Source organism: Aquarana catesbeiana, linkage group LG02, assembly GCF_042186555.1.
Source record: "Aquarana catesbeiana isolate 2022-GZ linkage group LG02, ASM4218655v1, whole genome shotgun sequence".
NCBI classification, from domain to species: Eukaryota; Metazoa; Chordata; class Amphibia; order Anura; family Ranidae; genus Aquarana; species Aquarana catesbeiana.
The window spans coordinates 693,523,849-693,545,690 of record NC_133325.1 but is presented as its reverse complement, the minus strand read 5'-3'; the positions used below and the strand labels follow the sequence as shown (position 1 = coordinate 693,545,690).

Here is a 21,842-nt window from a genome sequence, read left to right as displayed (position 1 = left end):
GTGGCTTCCAGTTCTGACCTCCCTTGTAGGTTACCCTAATAGAATCCTCACATCTGTACTTTGTGCCTGTTTAAATTGTTTGTTACTTCGCTTTAAAGGACAAGTGTAGTATAGTTATTTTTAAGTGACCCATCTCCTCCCCACAAAACCATGCAACGTCTAAGGCAGGCCATACACGGTTCATTTTCTTTTATTCAACCATCGAATCTGTGGATGTGGGAATCCATCCCATGGAGACTTCCCCGACGTCGGAATACACACATTAGCACCGCTGGATACTGATTGACAATTTTACAACGTTGTACAGAAGTCGAACGGGAGATGGACTTGTGTACAACCAGCCTGCCCATACATGGCTCATCATAAGGCTGGTCTCTGTTGAACCAGCCAAATTTCAATTCCTCCATGGCAGGCTTAACGTGGTAATAAAATCATCTGTTTCATTTATACCTACAGGTAAGCCTATAATAATACGATCAATGCATATATTTGCCAGCACACCTTGGATCGTCTATTATCTTCTGAAAGATTTATTGAAGAATGATCACATCAAAAAGGACAAAGTGCAATGTTTCGGAGCTCTGCAGGACCACTTTGTCAGGCAAGTGATTCTGTTAGATACTCCATTCACTTTGCACTACCCCCCCAGCTGCGGTGCATAAAAACACAGGGTGACACGGAGAGCTGCAGAGTGGTGTGGAAAAATGCAGACATGTTGCAGTTTTCCACACTGCTCTGATCTGCAGCTGACAGCTGTGTGGAAGTGCGAATGGGGCACACGGAAAACCATTGTTTTGTCTGTGCTTTTGCGGAGAACGCAGCTCTTGACACAAGTATGAACTGACCCTTACCAGTGGTATTGCTACCACTGGTAAATGTGACCGCTCAGGGATACTGGTTATCAAGGAGCTGACACCCATTGGGCCCCCACCCAAAATGTGGTGGGGGTACCTTGCCAGGGATGAACCCCCCAACCCCCCCCCCCTTGGCAAACCGCCTTGTTCCCCATGTTGATGAGGACAAATCCCTTCACCCTATTCCCCTTTTTATTTATTTATTTATATATTTTTTTAATTTTTTGGGGGTCTTGCTTAAAATTTGTAAAGGGCCTGGTATGGGTTTGTAACCCCCACGTGTTTTTGTTTTAACACTTTCCCCACCCCTTTGCATTCAGCTGGCGGCTGGGAATCCCTGGCTGGCAGCTAAATGTGCGGCCAGGGATAAGTCGCTGGTTGTTAGGATGCCGGCAGGTGTCAGCTCCCTAGTAACAAGTAACCCTGAGCAGGAGCTGTCACATATAGTAGCAGTAGTAATGCAAAATGTTTAATGTCCGGTCTGTGATAAAATAAGGTTTAAAAAAAATTGCTAAAAACTGCAAAATGTAACGCCTTTTTTTTTTTCTGAATTGCCTGCTTCTGAGATAAATACCATGCGAGTTATTTTGATATAAACATTCATGCAGTATTTATCTCTGCTTGAATTGACCCCACTGTCCCTTATGCATACAAAACATTTTAAAATATCCAAACTATAATTTTTTTTGTCATAATAAAGCTGATTTCATTAAAAAAAAACACAAAGCTCTCCATAGTACTGATAACCTATAGACATGTGTCAAGGCTTGGAAGCCGAACCTGTTTTTAGCTGACAGAAGCTGTCATAATTTTCCATGGAACAAACGGCTCAAGCTGTGTATTCCACAGGAAACAAATATGTGCCAGCTCTTTAGTTTTGGATAACAGACAGGTCATTGTAATATTCAGCCTAGCTGGTACTGTTTATGGTTTGGTTTTTACTGTGAATGTGACAGATTCAAACATGCTGGCCATAATTAGGTCATATGGAATCATGTAGAACAGCCAACTGACTTGGGAAAGAATAAGAACTGGTGTATCTTCTTCCTTCTTTTTTTTTTTTTCTTTTTTTTTTTCTTTGTCTGATCCTGCTGGAATGATTCACCTGCACTATTTGCCAAGGTGACTATTATTACAAAAAAGGAATGTGATGGGAAATCCAAAATGATCCAGTAGGTCAAGGTGAGGAAATGTCTTCCAATGAGGACAACTGTTCTAGTGGCATCTAAGAGGGGAATTTGACTCACTTTGTAGAGATTTTCGATTGGTTCCTGTTGCATCTCCGGGACAGGAAGTAAAGGGAAATGTTCTTACTGGGGCACAGACAACAAATCTAAACACGGGTTTATCTCTTTACGACTGCCCAACACATATATGCGGTGACAAAAGGGTGAGCTGTAATGGCAAATATATTGCACGTGTTGCCAATGTTAGTTAATGTGCACTCTCAGCACAAAGACTGAGTTGTCAAAGCCGACTCTTGGTCCGGACTAAGGGCTGGTTCACGCCAAAATTTCTGTGTTCCGGATGCATTTCTGCATGTGCATTTTTTCATTTGTTCAGGTGCATTCTTTCTTCTCTCAATTGAGGGCATGTGCGTTTTTTTTATATGTTTTGCTGTGTTCCTTAAAGAAAAAATGCAACATGTTCTACTTTTGTTGACTGTACTGGAATTCACTGCACTTTTGTGAACTAGGGCTTTGTCCATGCTTTTTTGATGCAGAATAAAAGCCCATTGGACTGCCTCTGGTGTGAACAAGCCCTAAAGATTGATAGCCAGCAGGACTGACTTCTGATCATGTGGCCACTGTGACAATGCTCACATGATTACCAATGCTTCACACTCCTGGACATTCAGAACTTAAGGGATGCTGGAGTGGGCAGGAAGGGGTTAAACTGAACTTTGTGGGTAAAAAAATATTTTTGGGTATTTGCAATGTAAAAATAGGTTGCCACCATTGATGTGTCTAAAAGGCTTAGTTTTTTTTTTTTTTTTTTACTCCCGTACACTACAGTTAGCATGACAAGTCACACCCCACTGTCAGCATTGGAAGCGGTCAAATTTTGAAAGTAGTTCCTACCCTACTTTTTGCAAGTTCAGGTACGACTTGCATAGACATCTGTGCATGAAGTTGCAGAGATGTCTTCCAAGTAGCACCTGAAGTAGCACTTAAATGCTACCTTGAAATAGCACGATTTCAATGTTGTGATTGGTGTGACCGGGGTGTAAATACTGAATATTTAGCACTGAGACTAAGGCCCCATACACACTATTAGATTTTCTACAGATTTTTGTCTTCAGATTTACCAAAACCATATAATGAGGTCAAACCTTAAGGCCCCTTTCACACATAGAGCGTTCATCCGTTTTTCATCAATGCATTCCTATGGAAAAACGGATGATCATCTATTTTCATCTGTTTTTCATCCGCTTCCGTCAACATCCATTTTTTTGAACAGATGAAAGCTCTATTTTTCATCTGTCAAAAAAAACGGATGTTAACTGACAAATAGTCAGTTTTTCATCTGTTTTTGCATTGGTAGTGGATTAAAAAAAACAACTGATGAAAATCTGATGAACTGAACTGATAAAAATACGGACTGAACTGATGAAATGAACAGTCTGTGTGAAAGGAGCCTAATGCCACGTACACATGACCGGTTTAGCCGTTGTAATAAACTCCGACGGTTTCTCCGATGTAACTCCATTCAAACGGTCTTGCCTACACACGGTCAGCCCCAAGTCCGACCAAAGTCCGACCGTCCAGAATGCGGTGACGTACAACACTTACGACTAGGGGTGCAACGGATCGTCATTGATCCGATCCGCGGAGGTTGATCCGTACGGGACACCCATGATCCGCGGAGCGCTCTGTGGCCTCGGCCATAGGAAAGGCCGTGGCTTCGGCCTAGCTCCAGAGCGGCGGCCATCTTGGTACACCCGGCGGCCGTTTAGCACGTGATCGCTCCGTCAAATGACGGAGCAATCACTTGTAACAAACCGGCGTCATGTCATGATGCCGGTTCCTCTCTCCCCTCTGTGTACTGATCTGTACAGTGGAGGGGAGAGATCGGATGACAGCAGTGCCAATACTCTGCAATGCTCTGCTAAAATACCCTGCCAATACTCTGTAATGACCTGCCAATACTCTGCAATGCCCTGCTGCAATACCCTGCCAATACTTTGCAATACCCTGCTGCAATGCCCTGCCAATACTCTGCAATGCCCTGCCAATACTCTGCAATGCCCTGCCAATACTCTGCAATGCCCTGCCAATACTCTGCAATGCCCTGCCAATACTCTGCAATGCCCTGCCAATACTCTTCCATACCCTGTTATACCCTGCCAATAGTCTGCCATACCCTGCCATTAGTCTGCCATACCCTGCCAATAGTCTGCCAATAGTCTGCCAATACCCTGCCAATACTCTGCCAATATACTCGCCAATACCCTGCCAATACCCTGCAAAACTCTGCCAATACTCTGCCAATAGGGAGTTTGTGGATATTACAGTGGGGGAGATTTTTTTTTTGTTGATCCGAAAATGATCCGAACCGTGACTCCTGATCCGAGGAACGATCCGAACCGTGAGTTTTTTGATCCGTTGCACCCCTACTTACGACGGGACTAGAAAAAGGAAGTTCAATAGCCAGTAGCCAATAGCTTCCGTCTCGTACTTCAGAGCATGTGTCTTTTTTTGGTCCGTTGGACCAGCATACAGACGAGCGGTTTTCCCGATATGAATTGGGTCCGTCGGAAAGATTTATGCCATGTACACACGAGCGGAATGTCTGACAGAAAAAGTCAGACAGAAGCTTTTCATCGTATATACTGATTGTGTGTAGGCCTCATCGGACTTTTCTTTACAAAAAATCTGAGGGACCTAGAAATGGAACATGTTCTAAATCTTTCCGTCTGACCCATTTTCTTTCGGGAAAACTGATCGTCTGTATGCTGTTCCGACGGACCAAAAAAGACGCATGCTCTGAAACAAGTACTAGACGGAAGCTATTGGCTACTGGCTATTGAACTTCCTTTTTCTAGTCCCGTCGTAAGTGTTGTACGTCACCGCGTTCTGGATGGTCGGACTTTGGGTTGACCGTGTGTAGGCAAGTTTATTACGACGGCTAAATCGGTCGTGTGTACGCGGCATTAGAACATGTTCCTGTTCTGATTTTTTGGAAAAAAAAAAAGTCAGATGAGGCCTACACACGATTGGTATATACGATGAAAAGCTTCCGTCCGACTTTTTCTGTCGGACAGTCCTTTCGTGTGTGCACGGCATTAGTAAGAGTATCAATTTGTATGCAATCAGGCAGGCCCTTGCACTACATGGTTTTGGTAAATCTGAAGACAAAAATCTGCAGAAAATCTAATAGTGTGTATGGGGTTACAGTTCCAGCTGGAGTACAGCTCTAATAGTGAGTCACTTGCTGTCCATCGCTTCCATCCATAAAATGTCTTGTATTGGAGAAGAGGTGGAATGAATGTCCCAGTCTCCACCAATCCAATTACAGAACACCTTGCATTCATTGAAAAGGATACAAGAGATTTTATAAATGGAGGAGTTGAAAAATCTCATGAAAAATGTTATCGCTGTAATTTATTTTGAAAATGGCACTAAGAACTGCCGTTTTCTTGCTCTGTGTACCCAGGTATCAAACCTGCGACTAGATGCATGATGCGTTTCCCTACGATCTGCAGGTGCAGAAGGACTTGCGTTCACCTGTGTGAGGAACCAAACTTATTTTGCAAGGGCTCTCCAATCCCGATCAGTTTTTGTTCATTTTTAAAAAAAAAAGTGGAAGAAAAATGCATCCCTTTAAATCCTATGGAACTTTTCACCAGTGGTGGCTGGTGCTCAATTTTCTTGGGTAGGGCGGCCCGCAGCCTTCCCAGCCAGGCAGCCAACCAACCACTAATGTCACACAATTGGAGCCCACCCTTTTTTGAAGCCAATTAGAGCCTCAGGCTCTAATCATGTGCTTCTAAGAATAAAAAAAACCCCATTGGAATCTGTCCGGCGCCCTGCATGTAGATTAGGGGCCGGATGCATTGAATTAGGGGGGCAGTGCCCCTGTGCCCTGCATGATCAGCCGCCTCTACATTTTAAACTGGTCAGTTGTGTTTAGAAAAGTCCTGCTTACTGCATCTTTGGTGCGCCTTTTAAAACCTCACCAAAATGCAGCTTCCCATTAAAATTAATAGAAAACATGTCAAAAACGCACCGCAGTTGTGGTTTTTGAGTCAAATGTCCATGTTTCACAGGTGCATGCAGGGAGTCGGGCAGCCAGAAAATGCAGTGGAAACACATCAAAAAATAGTTTTTTTTCAGCAGAGCAGTGTGAAAGCAATCTTACACATATGGTAACAGTAGGCCTCTTTTGTTCTTTGTGTCTGAGGATTGAGTTGTCTCATGCAATTTACAGTATGTTCCTATAGCAATCATGCTTCTCCCCTTCCACTTCCCATGGCAGCATAGCATAAGAAGTCTCCTGCTGGTATGGGCTTTAACGACGCATTTACCTGGATGATAGTGGCCTACTTTGTCTGATATGATGGGCGTGCAATTGCTTTTTTTTTTTTTTTTTCCACTTCACAGGCCTTGCCTTGTTTGTACACACAGGTTTTGGCAATATATTGTGTATATAGAACCAGGGCGGGTACTGGCACCGTACCTGCGCTTTTGTATATAAACCGTAAAACCATTCCTCATACCGAAAATCAATCCAAGTATAAGGCAGCCTCTTATCGCCCTGAAATATTCAAGCTGTTATAATGGAGGTGGGAGTAGGCCCAGCTGTGTGTGGGAGATGGGAGAACAGTGTGTTACCAGCAATGAAATTTCCATTAACTCTCCCTGTGTGAGATTTGCTGTAAAGTCCAGCGTAACCCTTCACTGTTCAGCCCCAGCCCCTGCATAGCTCAGCGTTGGTTTACAGCTTACTAATGATATGCAGTGAATAAATGTAGGCGTGCTGGGGCAGGTAGAATTTGCTCCAGTCCCAGTCTTATATTAACTGGGGCTTAGTGACTTTCACCAGTGTTAACAACTGCCATTTACACAAATTTGACCCAACTTGCTGCCTTATAGCTTTTTATATCTCAAGAGACCACAGTTTCAAGACTTTCCTGACTCATGCTATTCACATTGCATGGCTGGCTGCTTGTATCCTCCATTTTTTTTTCCTTTCTTTTTTGGAATGACCCTGAAGCTTGCAAAAGTTGGGTGTTCCTGGGTTCCATGGTCTTTGTACATCTCAGAGGGAAACATGATTTATGAATGCAAATCTAAAACTTGCGTTGAAATTTAAAGCTGAACTGCAGGTATGATCTTTATTGCACACCTACTGTGGCCCAGCTTGCAAAAAATGTCAGTATGCGTTTTTATTGCCTGAAGGACCACTGGGGACGTTGACCATCACTGGTGTAGTTGGCGCTACTACAGCGATGGCAGATGTCGTCTTGGTCCTGTGCCGAGAGGCTTCCCGTCTTCACACTGACCAAAGGGAGTCAACTTGCTTGGCACTGCCACCATTCACATAGCACCTTGTAATTTTTGTTACATCATCACCCCCTCCTCTCCACCTCATCCAATTAAAGTGGTAGTAAAGTTTTTTTTTTTTTTTTTAAATTGCTGACGCAAGCCATTCCTGGATAGTATCAGACATGTATCGATTGATGGAAAAAATGAGATGCATACAGATTGTTGGCTGTACACATCAGCGGTTTTCATTCTCATAATTCATTCATCTTTTTAGCTTCATCCTGTAGGTGGAAGTGGGCAGATGAAGGATTTGTGTTCTTGTTGTGTCGGGAGGCAAAGTGGCTCCAGATGGAAAGATAAATGTAAAACCTTTTATATCAACTTGCAAGAACTTTTAAGGGGTACGCTGTGACTTTGTACATTGTCTTAGTTATAGCAGGACTAATGCCACAAAAAAGTATGTAAACATTACTTTCGTAATACTAAATGTGTTCTTCTATCCACACAGAAGATGAAGCTCTAGTCTTCACCAAATTTGTTATATTCAGAAGTCGGAGTCCTCAGTGCAGCCTTTTATTCCTTATCAGACTGCTTAGTTCATGGTTTCAGCGAGACAAATGGAATCTCAAAGCAAGTAGATCTACTTTGCTGTCTTTAACCCACAGTGCTCTGGGAATTCTTTATGTACCAAATATTCATTTGTAGACCAAAGACCATACGGTATATAGATGGTAAAAAGGGATAAAACCAAGCTAAGATAATTTTCCTGTGGGTTTACTCCGGTTAGCCATACTGTGTGTGGGCTGTTGTGAACATTTTAAAAACCAGTTCAACAATGGAAACACTCATGTATATCATGAAGCAAGAAAAAGGGGGTTGCCGGGATATACCCTTCTATTGCTGTAATTTAGTGGCATGACTTGAGACAAAGATTCTGAAATTATAAAAAAATATATAGTTTTATTGATAATTTAAACTTCCAAGGAGTAATGTATACAAGAAGCTATACAATATAGTAACTATCAAAAAAGAAATGGTGATATGATACAATAACCTTCTAACCCCTTCTGTTATACTCATATAAAAATAAGCTTGGGGTGTACAGGTAGCTAAATCCTTCAAGGGTCGATGCGTTTTGCTGGATTGTGTAGCTTCAAGACTCATAGGTTGAGTATCATATTCTGCATAGTATAGCATTAATACAAGTTAGTATGCATTTAATTATTTTCCAATGTGTTCACTGTTGTAAGATTACAATACCTAATTAGTGTAGCCCCCAGCACTTACAAAGGCACATGGCGAAACCTTAGAGCAGTGGTTCTCAATCTGGGGGTCGAATGAAGATTTGCCAGGGGTCACCAAATCCTGGGCTGTTCCTGAATCCCGTACCACTCTCCCAGCCTTTTCGCGGCCGCCCAGCAGGGTCGTCCCTGGAGCCTGTAGCCGCCCAGCTGGGCTGTTCCTGGAGCCCGCGGCCGCCCACTCAGCCTCTTTGCAGCCGCCCATTCAGTTCACGGCATAGCTGGGGGGGGAGACCCCAGCTCCTTATTTCTGCATAGGTGTCACTGCTGCGAGACACCACAAAGTCAGAGACACAGTGATTAACACTACCTATGATTATAGCTGCCATTAAAAGTCGCCACTACAGTTCTCAGATCAGTAGATGACCCTGATCAAGAGCACCAAAGTTGGCTGATAAGAACTCCCCCCAGCACTGCCACTGATCCCACCCCCCACCAGCACTGGTACTCATCACAACTACACCCCCCCCCCCCCCCCCCCCACCAAGGAGTAAGAGAAGGAATAAAAATAGAGAATACATGGAAGGGAGAGGAAAAGAGGGGGAGGAACAAAGAAAAAGTGAGAGAGAGAATAAGAGAGAACTAGAAATAAGGCTAGAGAGAGGGATGGGGAAAAAAACAAGAAATTAGGAAAGAGAGAAATAAAAGAGAAAGAAATGAGAATAAAGAGAGAGTGGTACATCCTAAAATGAGATGGTTTGACGCCTTCATTTGAGTCCAGCTGTGTTTGATTGTACTGATTGGACTTGATTAGGAAAGCCACACACCTGTTTATATAAGACCTTACAGCTCACAGTGCATGTCAGAGCAAATGAGAATCATGAGGTCAAAGGAACGGCCTGAAAAGCTCAGATACAGAATTGTGGCAAGGCACAGATCTGGCCAAGGTTAAAAAAAAACATTTCTGCTGCACTTAAGGTTCCTAAGAGCACAGTGGCCTCCGTAATCCTTAAATGGAAGACGTTTGGGACGACCAGAACCCTTTCTAGAGCTGGCCGTCCGGCCAAACTGAGCTATCGGGGGAGAAGAGCCTTGGTGAGAGAGGTAAAGAAGAACCCAAAGATCACTGTGGCTGAGCTCCAGAGATGCAGTCAGGAGATGGAAGAAAGTTGTAGAAAGTCAACCATCACTGCAGCCCTCCACCAGTCAGGGCTTTATGGCAGAGTGGCCCGACGGAAGCCTCTCCTCAGTGCAAGACACATGAAAGCCCGCTTGGAGTTTGCTAAAAAAAACACCTGAAGGACTCCAAGATGGTGAGAAATAAGATTCTTTGGTCTGATGAGACCAAGATAGACCTTTCTGGCCTTAATTCTAAGTGATATGTGTGGAGAAAAACAGGCACCGATCATCACCTGTCCAATACAGTCCCAACAGTGAAGCATGGTGGTGGCAGCATCATGCTGTGGGGGTGTTTTTCAGCTGCAGGGACAGCATGACTGGTTGCAATTGAGGGAAAGATGAATGTGGCCAAGTACAGGGATATCCTGGACAAAAACCTTCTCCAGAGTGCTCAGGACCTCAGACTGGGCCAAAGGTTTACCTTCCAACAAGACAATGACCCTAAGCACTAAGCTAAAATAACGAAGGAGTGGCTTCACAACAACTCCGTGACTGTTCTTGAATGGCCCAGCCAGAGCCCTGACTTAAACCCAATTGAGCATCTCTGGAGAGACCTAAAAATGGCTGTCCACCAACGTTTACCATCCAACCTGACAGAACTGGAGAGGATCTGCAAGGAGGAATGGCAAAGGATCCCCAAATCCAGGTGTGAAAAACTTGTTGCATCTTTCCCAAAAAGACTCATGGCTGTATTAGATCAAAAGGGTGCTTCTACTAAATACTGAGCACAGGGTCTGAATACTTAGGACCATGTGATATTTCAGTTTTTCTTTTTTAATAAATCTGCAAAAATGTCAACAATTCTGTGTTTTTCTGTCAATATGTGGTGCTGTGTGTACATTAATGAGGAAAAAAATGAACTTAAATGATTTTAGCAAATGGCTGCAATATAACAAAGAGTGAAAAACTTAAGAGGGTCTGAATACTTTCCGTACCCACTGTATATATATTATCATGATATATGATACATGTGGATATTTGGTGATGTGACAAGTATTCGGCCATCCGTAACAATATCTGACCATATTTTTCTTACTACAGTGATTTTTTTTTTTTTTCTTTTTTTTTTTATGTCTGTAGGATCCATCTAGGGGCCATAATGAGGTATTTTTTCTGATTGAGGCATTCCACCAAGAGTACCATGTTATGGCCACTAGATGGAGCCGAATATGATAGATGATCTCTGTATTAAGAAAGATATGGTTAGAATTCATCAATGATGGGTGAATGCTGGTCACATTACTACCAACATTTTCTTTTTATATATAATTGGACCCCTAAGTATATATAAACCCTCACAATAAGCTCCTCTTATTTGCTCCTTTTTAATCTGTTAAATACCATTGAAAACATTTTGTTTGTCATTTTGATAAGTCAAAGCAATTAATGTTAATTCTGCCAAGATCTTGTGAGCTGATAACTTTTAGGCTGCATTCACAGTTCAGTGTTTTGAATCGCAGGCAGATTCTGCCCGCGATTCGAAAGTGCCGATGTGTGAATGACAAATGGCAGGACTCGCATTTGAGATGCCATTCATTTGAATGATACCTAAAATTGCGGTGCAGGTCTGCCGCGATTGACGCGTGATAAATTGTGCTGCAATAGTGGCAACCGAATCACGGAAAGCATGTCGCCCAAAAGTAGCGGCTGAAATTTTTTTTGGGAGACATGCTTCCTTCACTTTGTTTGACCATTCGCAGTAGGCTGAGGAATGTGAGTAATCATTTTCAAATAAATGCCATGTGTAGAGGAAGGAAAAGCCTTCCTACTTCCTATTCTTATCTGCTACCATTGGGGATGAATGGAAAATCCAGCCACCCAGATTACAGTAACTGTACCTTTTGTATGTGGTTATTGTGTGACTTTTTTTCTTTGACTCTTCATAATGGCTGAAGTTTGTCAGGAGTGTTGAATTACCATGTTACATAGGTGCACTCATGCATTTAAAAGGGAGGTATGGACATACAGGCAACATCCAACCATCCTCCAACCACATGAAAGGTAGAATAGGGCATGAAGCCTCAAATCTCCAGGCACGAGGCTTAAAGCCCATCTTTAGGCGCAGCCCTCCACACCTACTTTTTTAGATTAGGATTGTTCATTAACTTGCTGCAGCAATTTATGTATCTAAATCCTAGAATACAAAAAATGATATGGCACTTTACCAGTCTTTAGGCCAGCTTCACTTTAGCACTAGAGATGGCCTCTAAATAACGCCTGAAAACCGCCTCCCATTCATTTGTGTGACTTTTCACACTGGGGTGGTGCGCTTGCAGAATGTTAGGAAAAGTCAGGGCAGCACAGTGGTGTAGTGGATAGCACTTTCACCTAGCAGCAAAAAGGGTCACTGGTTCAAATCCCAACCATGACACCATCTGCCTGGAGTTTGCATGTTCTCCCTGTGCCTGCTTGGGTTTCTTCCGGGTACTCCGGTTTCCTCCCACACTCCAAAGACATGCTGGTAGGTTAATTGGATCCTGTCTAAATTGGCCCTAGTATGTATGAATGTGTTAGGGACCTTAGGTTGTAAGCTCCTTGAGGGCAGGGACTGATCTGAATGTTCAATGTATATCAGTGGTCATCAACCCTGTCCTTTAGGGCCCACTAACAGGCCAGAATTTAAGTATTACCTTGGGGAGATGCAGACTAGAATACTGCAATCACTGAGCAGCAAATGATATCACCTGTGATGTATTTCAGTTATCTTGCAAACCTGGCCTGTTAGTGGGCCCTGAAGACAGGGTTGATGACCACTGATGTATATGTAAAGTGCTGCGTAAATTGACGGCGCCATATATGTACCTGAAATAAATAGATAAAAAGTCCTCCAAGCAGTATCTTTGGGGTGGTTTGAAATGAATGGGCAGGGCTTCGGAAGCGCCGCAGCACGGGCGTTTTTAACCCCTTCTTCGACTGCCAGTGGGGGTAAAAAGCGCCCCACTAGAGGCCGAAATGCGCCACTTAAACATCACTAAAGTGGCCGTGGCTCAGTGTGAAGCTGGCCCTAGATGTGGGGATTGCATATTTGTACCTTTTCTTGGCTTTCTTTCCTTTATTTTCACCTGCCATTAACACACTTCTTGTCCCAGAGTATCTATGGAAAAGTATCCTCCTCATTCTAGAACAAGACTGTTGAGCACCTTTCCTTTTCTCTATTAGGCTACTTTCACACTCTGCCTTGTTAACGATAAAGCAATGCTTGTTTTAGCGGTGCTTTAGCACTGTTTAAGCGGCACTTTTCGTCCGCTAGCGGGCCGCTTTTAACCCCCGCTAGCGGCAAAATGTACATGGAGTATTATTATTATTATTACTATTAATATATAATATAATTTTTATTTTTTCTTTCACATAATAAACCATAATAAACAGAATAAATAGTATTTAACAGACTAAAAGGGTCCAAAAAAATACATGTGTGTACAATTATGGCTGATAAGACAGTTATAGATCTGGTTTCTGTGTTGAAATTTGGCTGCTCAATATTGTCACTGGAATGGCTTTATGTCCAGTAGGGTGCAAGAATTGGGACAGAAGATTATCACTAGATGGTATTCTACCCAAGCCCAGCTACACAAAATGTGTCCAAAATGATAGTTTCACGTTGATAATAAAAACGTATTTAATGTCTTCCCAGTGTGTGACAAAATAGGAACATATTGGCTCGCTTTTCTCCAAATATTATTTATTTATGAAGCAAACCTATACTGAGATAAATATGAAGAATGTCATTGATGACCTTCCTTCAGAAAATGTTAGCTGCTTGGTTGACTGATGTGTAATAATCCCAATACAGATTTAGTAGGAACAGGTATTTAGATTAGTGTTCTGACTTCCACTTGTTTCAGGTGTTTGCCTAAAATATTGAAACAGCCAAGTAACTAGCATTTTCTGAAGGAGATCTGCAGTTTCAGCTTATATATGTATTGGTACAGGTTTACTTTAACAGTATGAAAGTAGCATCACACAAGTGTTCCCTACTAATCCATTTCATTTGATATAATGCTCAATGAATCTTTATCTCAAAATTCTGGCAACAAAAATTTCTGTTGTTGATTGAAACCCAGACTTGAGGCCTGTACACACAATCGGAAAATCGTCCAAAAAATACCGCTTTCGAAGCGATCATACCTTAATCTCATAGTTATGATACAGCTTTAGTCCAAAATTATCTGAAGGGACAAACACAAAAAATGTTCTTCATCAGAAAATACAATACATTACATCACATCCAAATTTTATTCAGTCGTACAAGAATGTTCATACTTTAGTAACCTCTTAATTTTCAATATAGAGATTAGCATGCAAAAAAAAAGACGATCATTCCTCCAATAATCTCATTGTGTGTACCGGGCTTTAAAGTGGTAGTAAAGGTTCATAAAAGTAATAGTTAAGAATATAACTATTCTTAAAAGTTTCCTGCCCCCTCCTCCTACCTTTCCTGGCCTCTCCCCTGATAATGTCTTCTACAACGAAACGCATTGGACGGGGCCTGGGATGTAACATCACGCAGGCTCTGCCGAAAGTCTGACCAGACAGATTAGTTTGCCGATTGAATTCATGCATTGCGGCACCCACTTTGTCTTTTATTAAACTGGAGGTTTTTCAAACTTTATTACTCTATGCAAGCCGTTTTATATTTCCTCTATATGCCACAATTACGGATAACTTGTAAATTCTTCCAGGATGTGACGGGGTTGGTGTGATTAGGACTGGAAGGAATCGCCTCTTTATGCGCTATTTGACCATTTATCATGTCAATATTTTATTATATAGTGGTCATATTGATTTGGTTAGTCTTGTACACTCATGGAGGAGAGCACTGATTGCTGGGTGTCTTTCCTGATCAAAACCATCACAAGGAGCGGATTGTTTGGTGTCTTTTCTGATACGAACCATTACCAGGAGTGGAACATCACAAGCACTGTATATTTGGATAGTATTATGGACACTTATGTACACTTTGAAGTGGTGATATATTTTTTTGTTGGGACTTTATTTAATTTTTTTACAAATTCATATACCACCAGGGTTAGGCAGTGGGGATAGATGCACGGAAAAAAGAGGTTCGGTGTTTTAGTCCTCCTGCTCAGCCGCCACCTTCTTTTTGTGCTTTGGAATTTGAAGGTAGTTTTTTTTTTTTTTTTTTTGTTTCTTTTGGGTTTTTTTTTTTTTTTTTTTTTTTTTTTGCGGCCACATTTGAGAATTCCAAATAATGTTTTTAGCCTAGAAAAATTCCCACAGGACCACAACATTATCAGTAGATTTGATTAGAATGTAATGCAGTTTTTGATTTGCAGTGCCCTCTATAGCCTCCCAAAGGTCTTACTTAGACAAAGCAAGCATGCGGCGTGTAAAAAGCTGCAATCAGGAGCGATTCAGATATTTTTTAATAGGTTCTCAAATAAAGAACTAAAATAGTTCATACAACCATTAAGCATAATTGATTATTGAAAGCACAGCCCACATAGCTTTCTTTAGTATGCAATTAGAGTCCGCTTCCTGGCGGAAGGGTTTTTACATTGATTTCGCAGCTTGTGGCAGCGTGCCACAAAGTTTATTAAAATGTGTGATGCTCAAAATGAAATGTGTGCTGGCAAAACAAACATCTGCAAGTAAACCAAAATTGCAAACTTGGCTTGGGTGCCTTGGGGTAATGCTGTCAATATGACATGACCAATATACTGTGCAGACTGAGATTTGACTTGCAGGTACTTAGGATTTTTCAGGCAGCTTTCCAGGTGCGCCTGTCAGTCCTTGCTGGGAGTTGTAGTTCCGAATTTTTGGTAATAAAACAAAAAAAAAACCTGTCATTTTATAGTTCACACTGCTAAGATTGATCCTCAGAATAATTAGTGGTAAGTAGTAAAAATGGTTCAGTTAAAATAAATGCTGTCTTTGCTTTATATGGCACCGGTCGGAAAAAAATGTGATTAAAGCAGAACTCGCGTTTGTAAACGATCTGTTAAAAAATAGTGCGTGCATACACACTTGCATCCCTATGTGTCTTGTGACTTTTCCAGAAGGTGTCCCAACTGCTGCATAGCAGTAGGACCTAGAATTTTCTATGAACTTTTTGGATGGAGCTCTGCCGGTTACACAGCCCTGAGGTCATAGGATTTCTGCTCAGCCCCCTTGGTTTGTCGTTATGCCCTTACTTTTGCATAAGGGGTTGAAATTGTCACTGCAAAGACCAGTATGGCTCCTCCCAGTTCCATCTTGTGGTTCCCAAATCATTTGATAGGCAGCTGCATTAAAACTGAACTCCATGATAAAAAAAAATACTGTCAAAATACCAAGGGTCTGTGTATGCTTGATTCTTGATATGTATTCAAAATCTGTGCAGTAGTCCAGTGTGAAACCTTGCCCCTTGCAATAAAGACCGGTCACTGCTGCTCTCTCTGCTTGTGCAGGGTGACTGGTCTAATCTCCGCCCCCACCTTTCATTTTCTGCAGGCAGCCTGTAGTGGGTGGGGTTTGCTGGGTTTCTCCCACAGCTCTGCTCAGGCTATGTACAGCACAGTCATGATGACACTACTACTTTTACAAGTTATTGACTAGATTTGCAAAGTCATTTGGTGTGCACAAAGTGAATTTTTAATCCTTCGTGGCAATTGAGAAATCTATTTAAATGAATGTTGTTGTGCCCAAAGTTTTGCTTTAAAAGAGGAGCTGTAGTCTCTCCCCCCCCCCCAAAAAAAAAAAAAAATTAAGTCCGCAGCTACAAATACTGTACCTACTAAATTTTAATATAAGGACACTTACCTGTCCAATGATCCGACGATGTCGGCACCCCAGCCGATTCTTTAATCAGCTTCGGGTACAGGTGTCGGCATCTTCACAGATGCATGCGCAAGTCATGCTGTGCTTTCTGATTGGTCTCAATGTCTTTTGGGACCCGTGTGTCCCAGAAGGCAACGGGGGAAAGAAGGAGGGGCCGGACATACTCGATGATTGTCGTGGCGATCTTACCCGGAAGTGGGAGTGTGTACCTGTCAAAACCAGGTACCCGCTCTTCCCTCCCCCCAAAAAATGCCAAATGTGGCAGTGGAGGGGGGAGCGTGCGAACAAGCCGAGCTTCACCCTTTTGGTTAGAGCTCCACTTTAAGTAAAACAAGTTATAAGTGACTAATAAAATAGCAGGAAAGAGGAAGGAATATTACCTGATTCCCGGCATAAAATGAAAATAATTCCCTTGGAAAACTCCCTATGAGAAAATGGTTACATCACTTCCTTCAGATGGTAGCTCTTCCTGCTAGTGGTATAAAAGGGGAAAGGTAAGGTCTATGGATAATGTGAAATATGGATATTGCAAAAGCTAACACAGATTAGCAGGGATGAACAATTTTTAACTTGCAGTCTGTGCTCTGTTAACCACATGGTACGAGTGTGCCCCAGGATCACTCATCCATCCATCCCTGTACTCGAGTAAACGTTTGGATGGTTTAGTTCATTGTAAAGATGGCTGTATGCAGACGTCTATCTTTCCAGGGCATAGAGGTTCACAATTTTTTTCACGCTGGTACGGCTCTCTGTGCCATGTGAATGAGTCCTTACACACTACAAGCCCAAAACTTTATGCAGCATTGCCCTTTCTTTATCATTTCTTCAAATGATACACCCAAATTGTAAAAGATGATTTTTGGTAATCGGCTATACATATTTAAAGGGTAACTCTACTTTTGTGGAATAAATATAGCATATACAATTACGACTCTTATTGTGATTGAATGTTATTAAAAATTACCTTTCCTTTTCAGTCTGCAGCTCCTGTAATTTTCTGTAAAATTCAATGCAATATGGCAACCTGGAGGTGTGCTATACATAGAATGTGTACAGAACGCCTCCCAGAAACATCATTTCCTGCTTGTGTGATTGGCTCACTGATTTTCCCAGAAGTCTGCACTAAGATACAAGTCAGATTTCGGGCATCCCCTGCAGCAAAAATGCAATTTTTTTGTGAGATACCCCCAATAGGAAATCACTTCTGAAGGGATGCAGACCCTGCCCCTTTCCTTATTAGAGCCCTGCAGGTGCAGCAGCTGATTGATAATTATGAAACCACTCCCATTAGATTCACTTTCAACATGGACACAGACAAACACACATGGATTTCTTCTGAATAACAAAAAGGTAGGAATCTGCAACAAAGTTAGTTAAAATCCTTGTAATGTACATAGATCACCCAGAGGAGAATGTTTTGAGAAAAAAGAAAAAAAATCAATCTACCTCCAAGGATCTGGAAACAGTGCAAATAATTAAAGAGAATCCCAAAGCTACGTCTGTGGGTAATGTGGTGTCCATGCCGATGCAATGGTCTGGGGATTTGAAATTACCAGTTTGTTTTTTTTTTTTTTTTTAATGACAGTATGAGTTTGAGTTTCTGATTGTGAGGGGAGGAAACGAGTGCTGTGACTGGGGTAACCAAGCGAGAAGAACGAAAGACGCTTTGCTAACTTTTACTTTTACTAAAGAGTAACTCCACTTTTGTTGAGTGGAGTTACTCTTTAGTAAAAGTAAAAGTTAGCAAAACGTCTTTCGTTCTTCTCGCTTTTTTTTTTTTTTTCTTTTTTACTCCATCCAGATTTGATGTCTGGCTGCAATGGCAATAGATGAATGTTGAGAGTTTGACTTGGGGGGGGTCAGGTTTGGTTTACCAAAGAAGCAGATGCGGCAGCAGGTCAGATGATCCAGCCTTATATCGTGGCTGCGGGACATCTAATAGGATGAAGGAACTAGGGAGGACAAAATGTACGCCAATTAAACCAGCTCTAAACTCTTGCCAGTTTGTTTAGAGCAATATCTTGTTTTTCAGTCATACTGGAGTACTTCTTGTAATTTTCAGTGCTAGGAAAATGCTTACTTGGCCCTTGTTGTAGTGGGAGTGCGTCAGTGACAGCTGAGTGCGCGCTCTTTTATAAAGCCGTCACTATCTCTTACTTTTTAAAAGGATTTCTGGCTCTTGCTGGGACTTGATTAAGTAGGAGGGAAGGGCAGGTCAACCTGGGGTTACGGAAAAATGACTCAATTATATGTGAATGTGTCATTCTGTACAGCAAACATGCAATCTGTGTGAGCGGCACCTGAAGAACATGCTTCATGCATTTTCTTGACCTGGAGCCAGTGTTACCTTTTAATAAATGCATGCTTTGTCATGGGTATGGTGCAGTAAACAAATCTCACGGCTAAAGTATATTCCTGAAAGACGAAGCTCTTTAATAGAACACCTGTCACATTACATGTAAAGAGGATTGATAAACCACACCTTGTACTTTCAGTGCAGTCTCTCTCTGAGGTCTTGAGTTAAAGCAGAACTCCAGCCAGAAACGAGATAAAATGAATAGCCCACTTCTGCTGTAGCTTTTTTTTTTTTTTTTTTTTGTAATAATTTTCAATCCAGAGATCCACATTAGGCCCCTTTCACACGGGCTTTCTGATCAGGTCCACCTGTCCGTTTTTTCCTTGTCAAAAGAAGTTTATTGAGTATACAATGTTATAAAGATACATAAAGTAAGTTTACAAGGATCTATAAAGTAAGCTCATTGTTTTACAGTAGGGTTTATATAGGTAAATATCATGAAATTTCAAATATTAAACATTGGGTTCACGTAAACCTAAATTAAAGATATATATCATTTCCTTAGTTACTTTTGTAGGTATTTAAATGATTTATACCTACTATACATATTGTTTACAAGTAGAGTGTATATAGGTCAAATAAATTCTGATAATGAGCTTTAATCGTAAGGTGGAGAAAAGGAAAGAGAAAGAAGAAAAAGGGTTGAAAGGTAGAGGTATGGTCCACAAGGTTGTCCCGCTCGTCAGTTTGTAATTCTTTTTAGTTCTCTTTGAAGCCTTAGAATGGGTGTCTCTGTAAGTCATTTAATCTGTTACCATGGCAACAGGACAGAGTTATTGAAGTTTGACAGGAACTGTTGTTTTATCCAAGGATGCCAAAGTTTTTCAAATTTTGGGATTTGATTTTGATCGATGGCTACCATCTTAGCATGGGACATTGTATTATTCATTCTGTGAATTGTTTCTGCTAGTACCAATGTAGGAGATTTCCATGCCTTGGCCACTGTTTGTTTTGCAGCCGTTATTAGTTGGATCATAAGTTTGAATTGAGAGAGTGTTAACCATTCCGGTTTTAGATTAAGTAAAGTTAAATATGGATCTGGTTGTATTATTTTTTTAAATATTTTAGATGCAATCACGAAGACTTCCTTCCAGAAGGTTTGGATTACTGGGCACGTCCACCATATGTGTAAATATGTGCCTATTTCTGGGCATCCTCGAAAACAAAGAGCTGAGGTATTAGGTGAATATTTTGCCACTCTAGCGGGTACAAGGTACCAGCGAGTTAGGACTTTATAATTTGTCTCCAGTGCTAAGATGTTGGGTGAAGATGACTTAGATGTGAGCCATATGTTAGACCAGTCCGTGTCTTCTAAAGTTCGTCCCAGGTCCTCCTCCCACCTCTGAACGTAAGAGGGTCTATTAAGATTTGCTACTCCATATAATTGATTATAAAGTGATGAAATTGTACCTTTAGCAAATGGATCTTTTGTACAGATTGATTCAAAAATGGATAATTGGGATAATGGTGTATCCCCCTTTAGGAATGGTGTATAGAAATTTTTGATTTGGAGATATCTAAATATCTCAGAGTTTGGTAGATCATATTTTTCTCTAAGCGATGGGAATGAAAGGAATGATTTAGATGCTATGAAGTCATTTAGTGTCTGAATGCCTGATGTTGTCCAAGCTTTAAAAGAATTTGGGTAGATCCATGCCGGATAAAAGGCCGGATTTCTGATAAAAGAAAGGAGAGGATTGTGTGGAGATTGTAACTGATATTTGGTTTTTAGTTTATCCCAGAGAGATAAGAAGTGTTTAGTTATGGGATTATGAATTTTAAAGCGGTCTTTAGGATCAAGCCATAATAGATTTGATATTAATAGAGGGTCATTTTCTGAAGCCTCTATAAATACCCATAATGGGATTTCCTGTTTTGCATGGTATTTGGACAGACTGGCCAAATGTGCTGCTCTGTAGTAGTTAGTAAAATTAGGGTATCCCAGGCCTCCTTTATTTTTGGGAAGATGTAGTGTGTGTATAGGTATACGTGGTTTAGAAGAGTCCCATATAAACGAAGTTGCTCTTTTTTGTACTATTCTCAAAAAATAGGAAGGAATTGGAATAGGGAGGACTCTGAATAGATAAAGCAATTTGGGTAGAATAGTCATTTTGATTGCATTAATCTTCCCTATCCAGGATAAAGGAAGTTGCGACCATTGTTTTATTAGATTTGTGATCTGTCTTAATACAGGAGGATAATTGGTTGAGAATAAGTCAGAATGAGATGCTGTTAAATGAATTCCAAGATATGGGATTGATTTTTCTGCCCATGTGAATGGGAGTGCAGCCCTAGCCGGGATCAATTCCATGTTTGTGAGTGAAATATTAAGCACTAGGCATTTCTTAGGATTAATCATAAGGCCGGATAGGGCTGCAAATCCATCAAGAGCTGGTATTAAGTTAGGACCAGAGACCTGTGGTGATGATAGAAAAAGTAATATATCGTCTGCAAATATACATAATTTGTGTGTAATACCTCCTACTTCAATGCCAGTTATAGTTTGGTTTGTTCTGATGTATTGGGCCATGGGTTCGAGTATAAGGGCAAATAATAAGGGAGATAATGGGCAACCCTGTCGGGTACCTCTTTTGATATTAAAGGCTTCAGATTTGTATCCAGCATATTTTACATAGGCTTTGGGTTTATTATATAATGCTTTGATCTATGTTAAAAAGTGGGGTCCAAAACCCCATTTTTGTAATGAATATTGCATATATTGCCAGGATACTGTGTCAAATGCCCTCTTAATATCGAGAGATAGAAAACATAAAGGGATTTTCTGTTTTTTAGCAATATGTGCCAATAACACTGCCCTGCGTATATTATCGCCTGCCTGTCTATTTGGCATGAAGCCTACTTGATCTCTATGTATTAATTTTCCTATAATGCTATTGAGGCGTTTTGCTATTATTTTTGCTAATAATTTAATATCGAGGTTTAA

At 41.2% G+C, this 21,842-nt stretch overlaps 1 protein-coding gene across 3 annotated transcripts in view; it reads left to right on the top strand.

Annotated features, from left to right (window-relative positions):
- The window catches only part of GIT1 (GIT ArfGAP 1), a 249,322-nt gene that overhangs the window by 62,662 nt on the left and 164,818 nt on the right, over window positions 1-21,842 (top strand). The window lies entirely within an intron of this gene.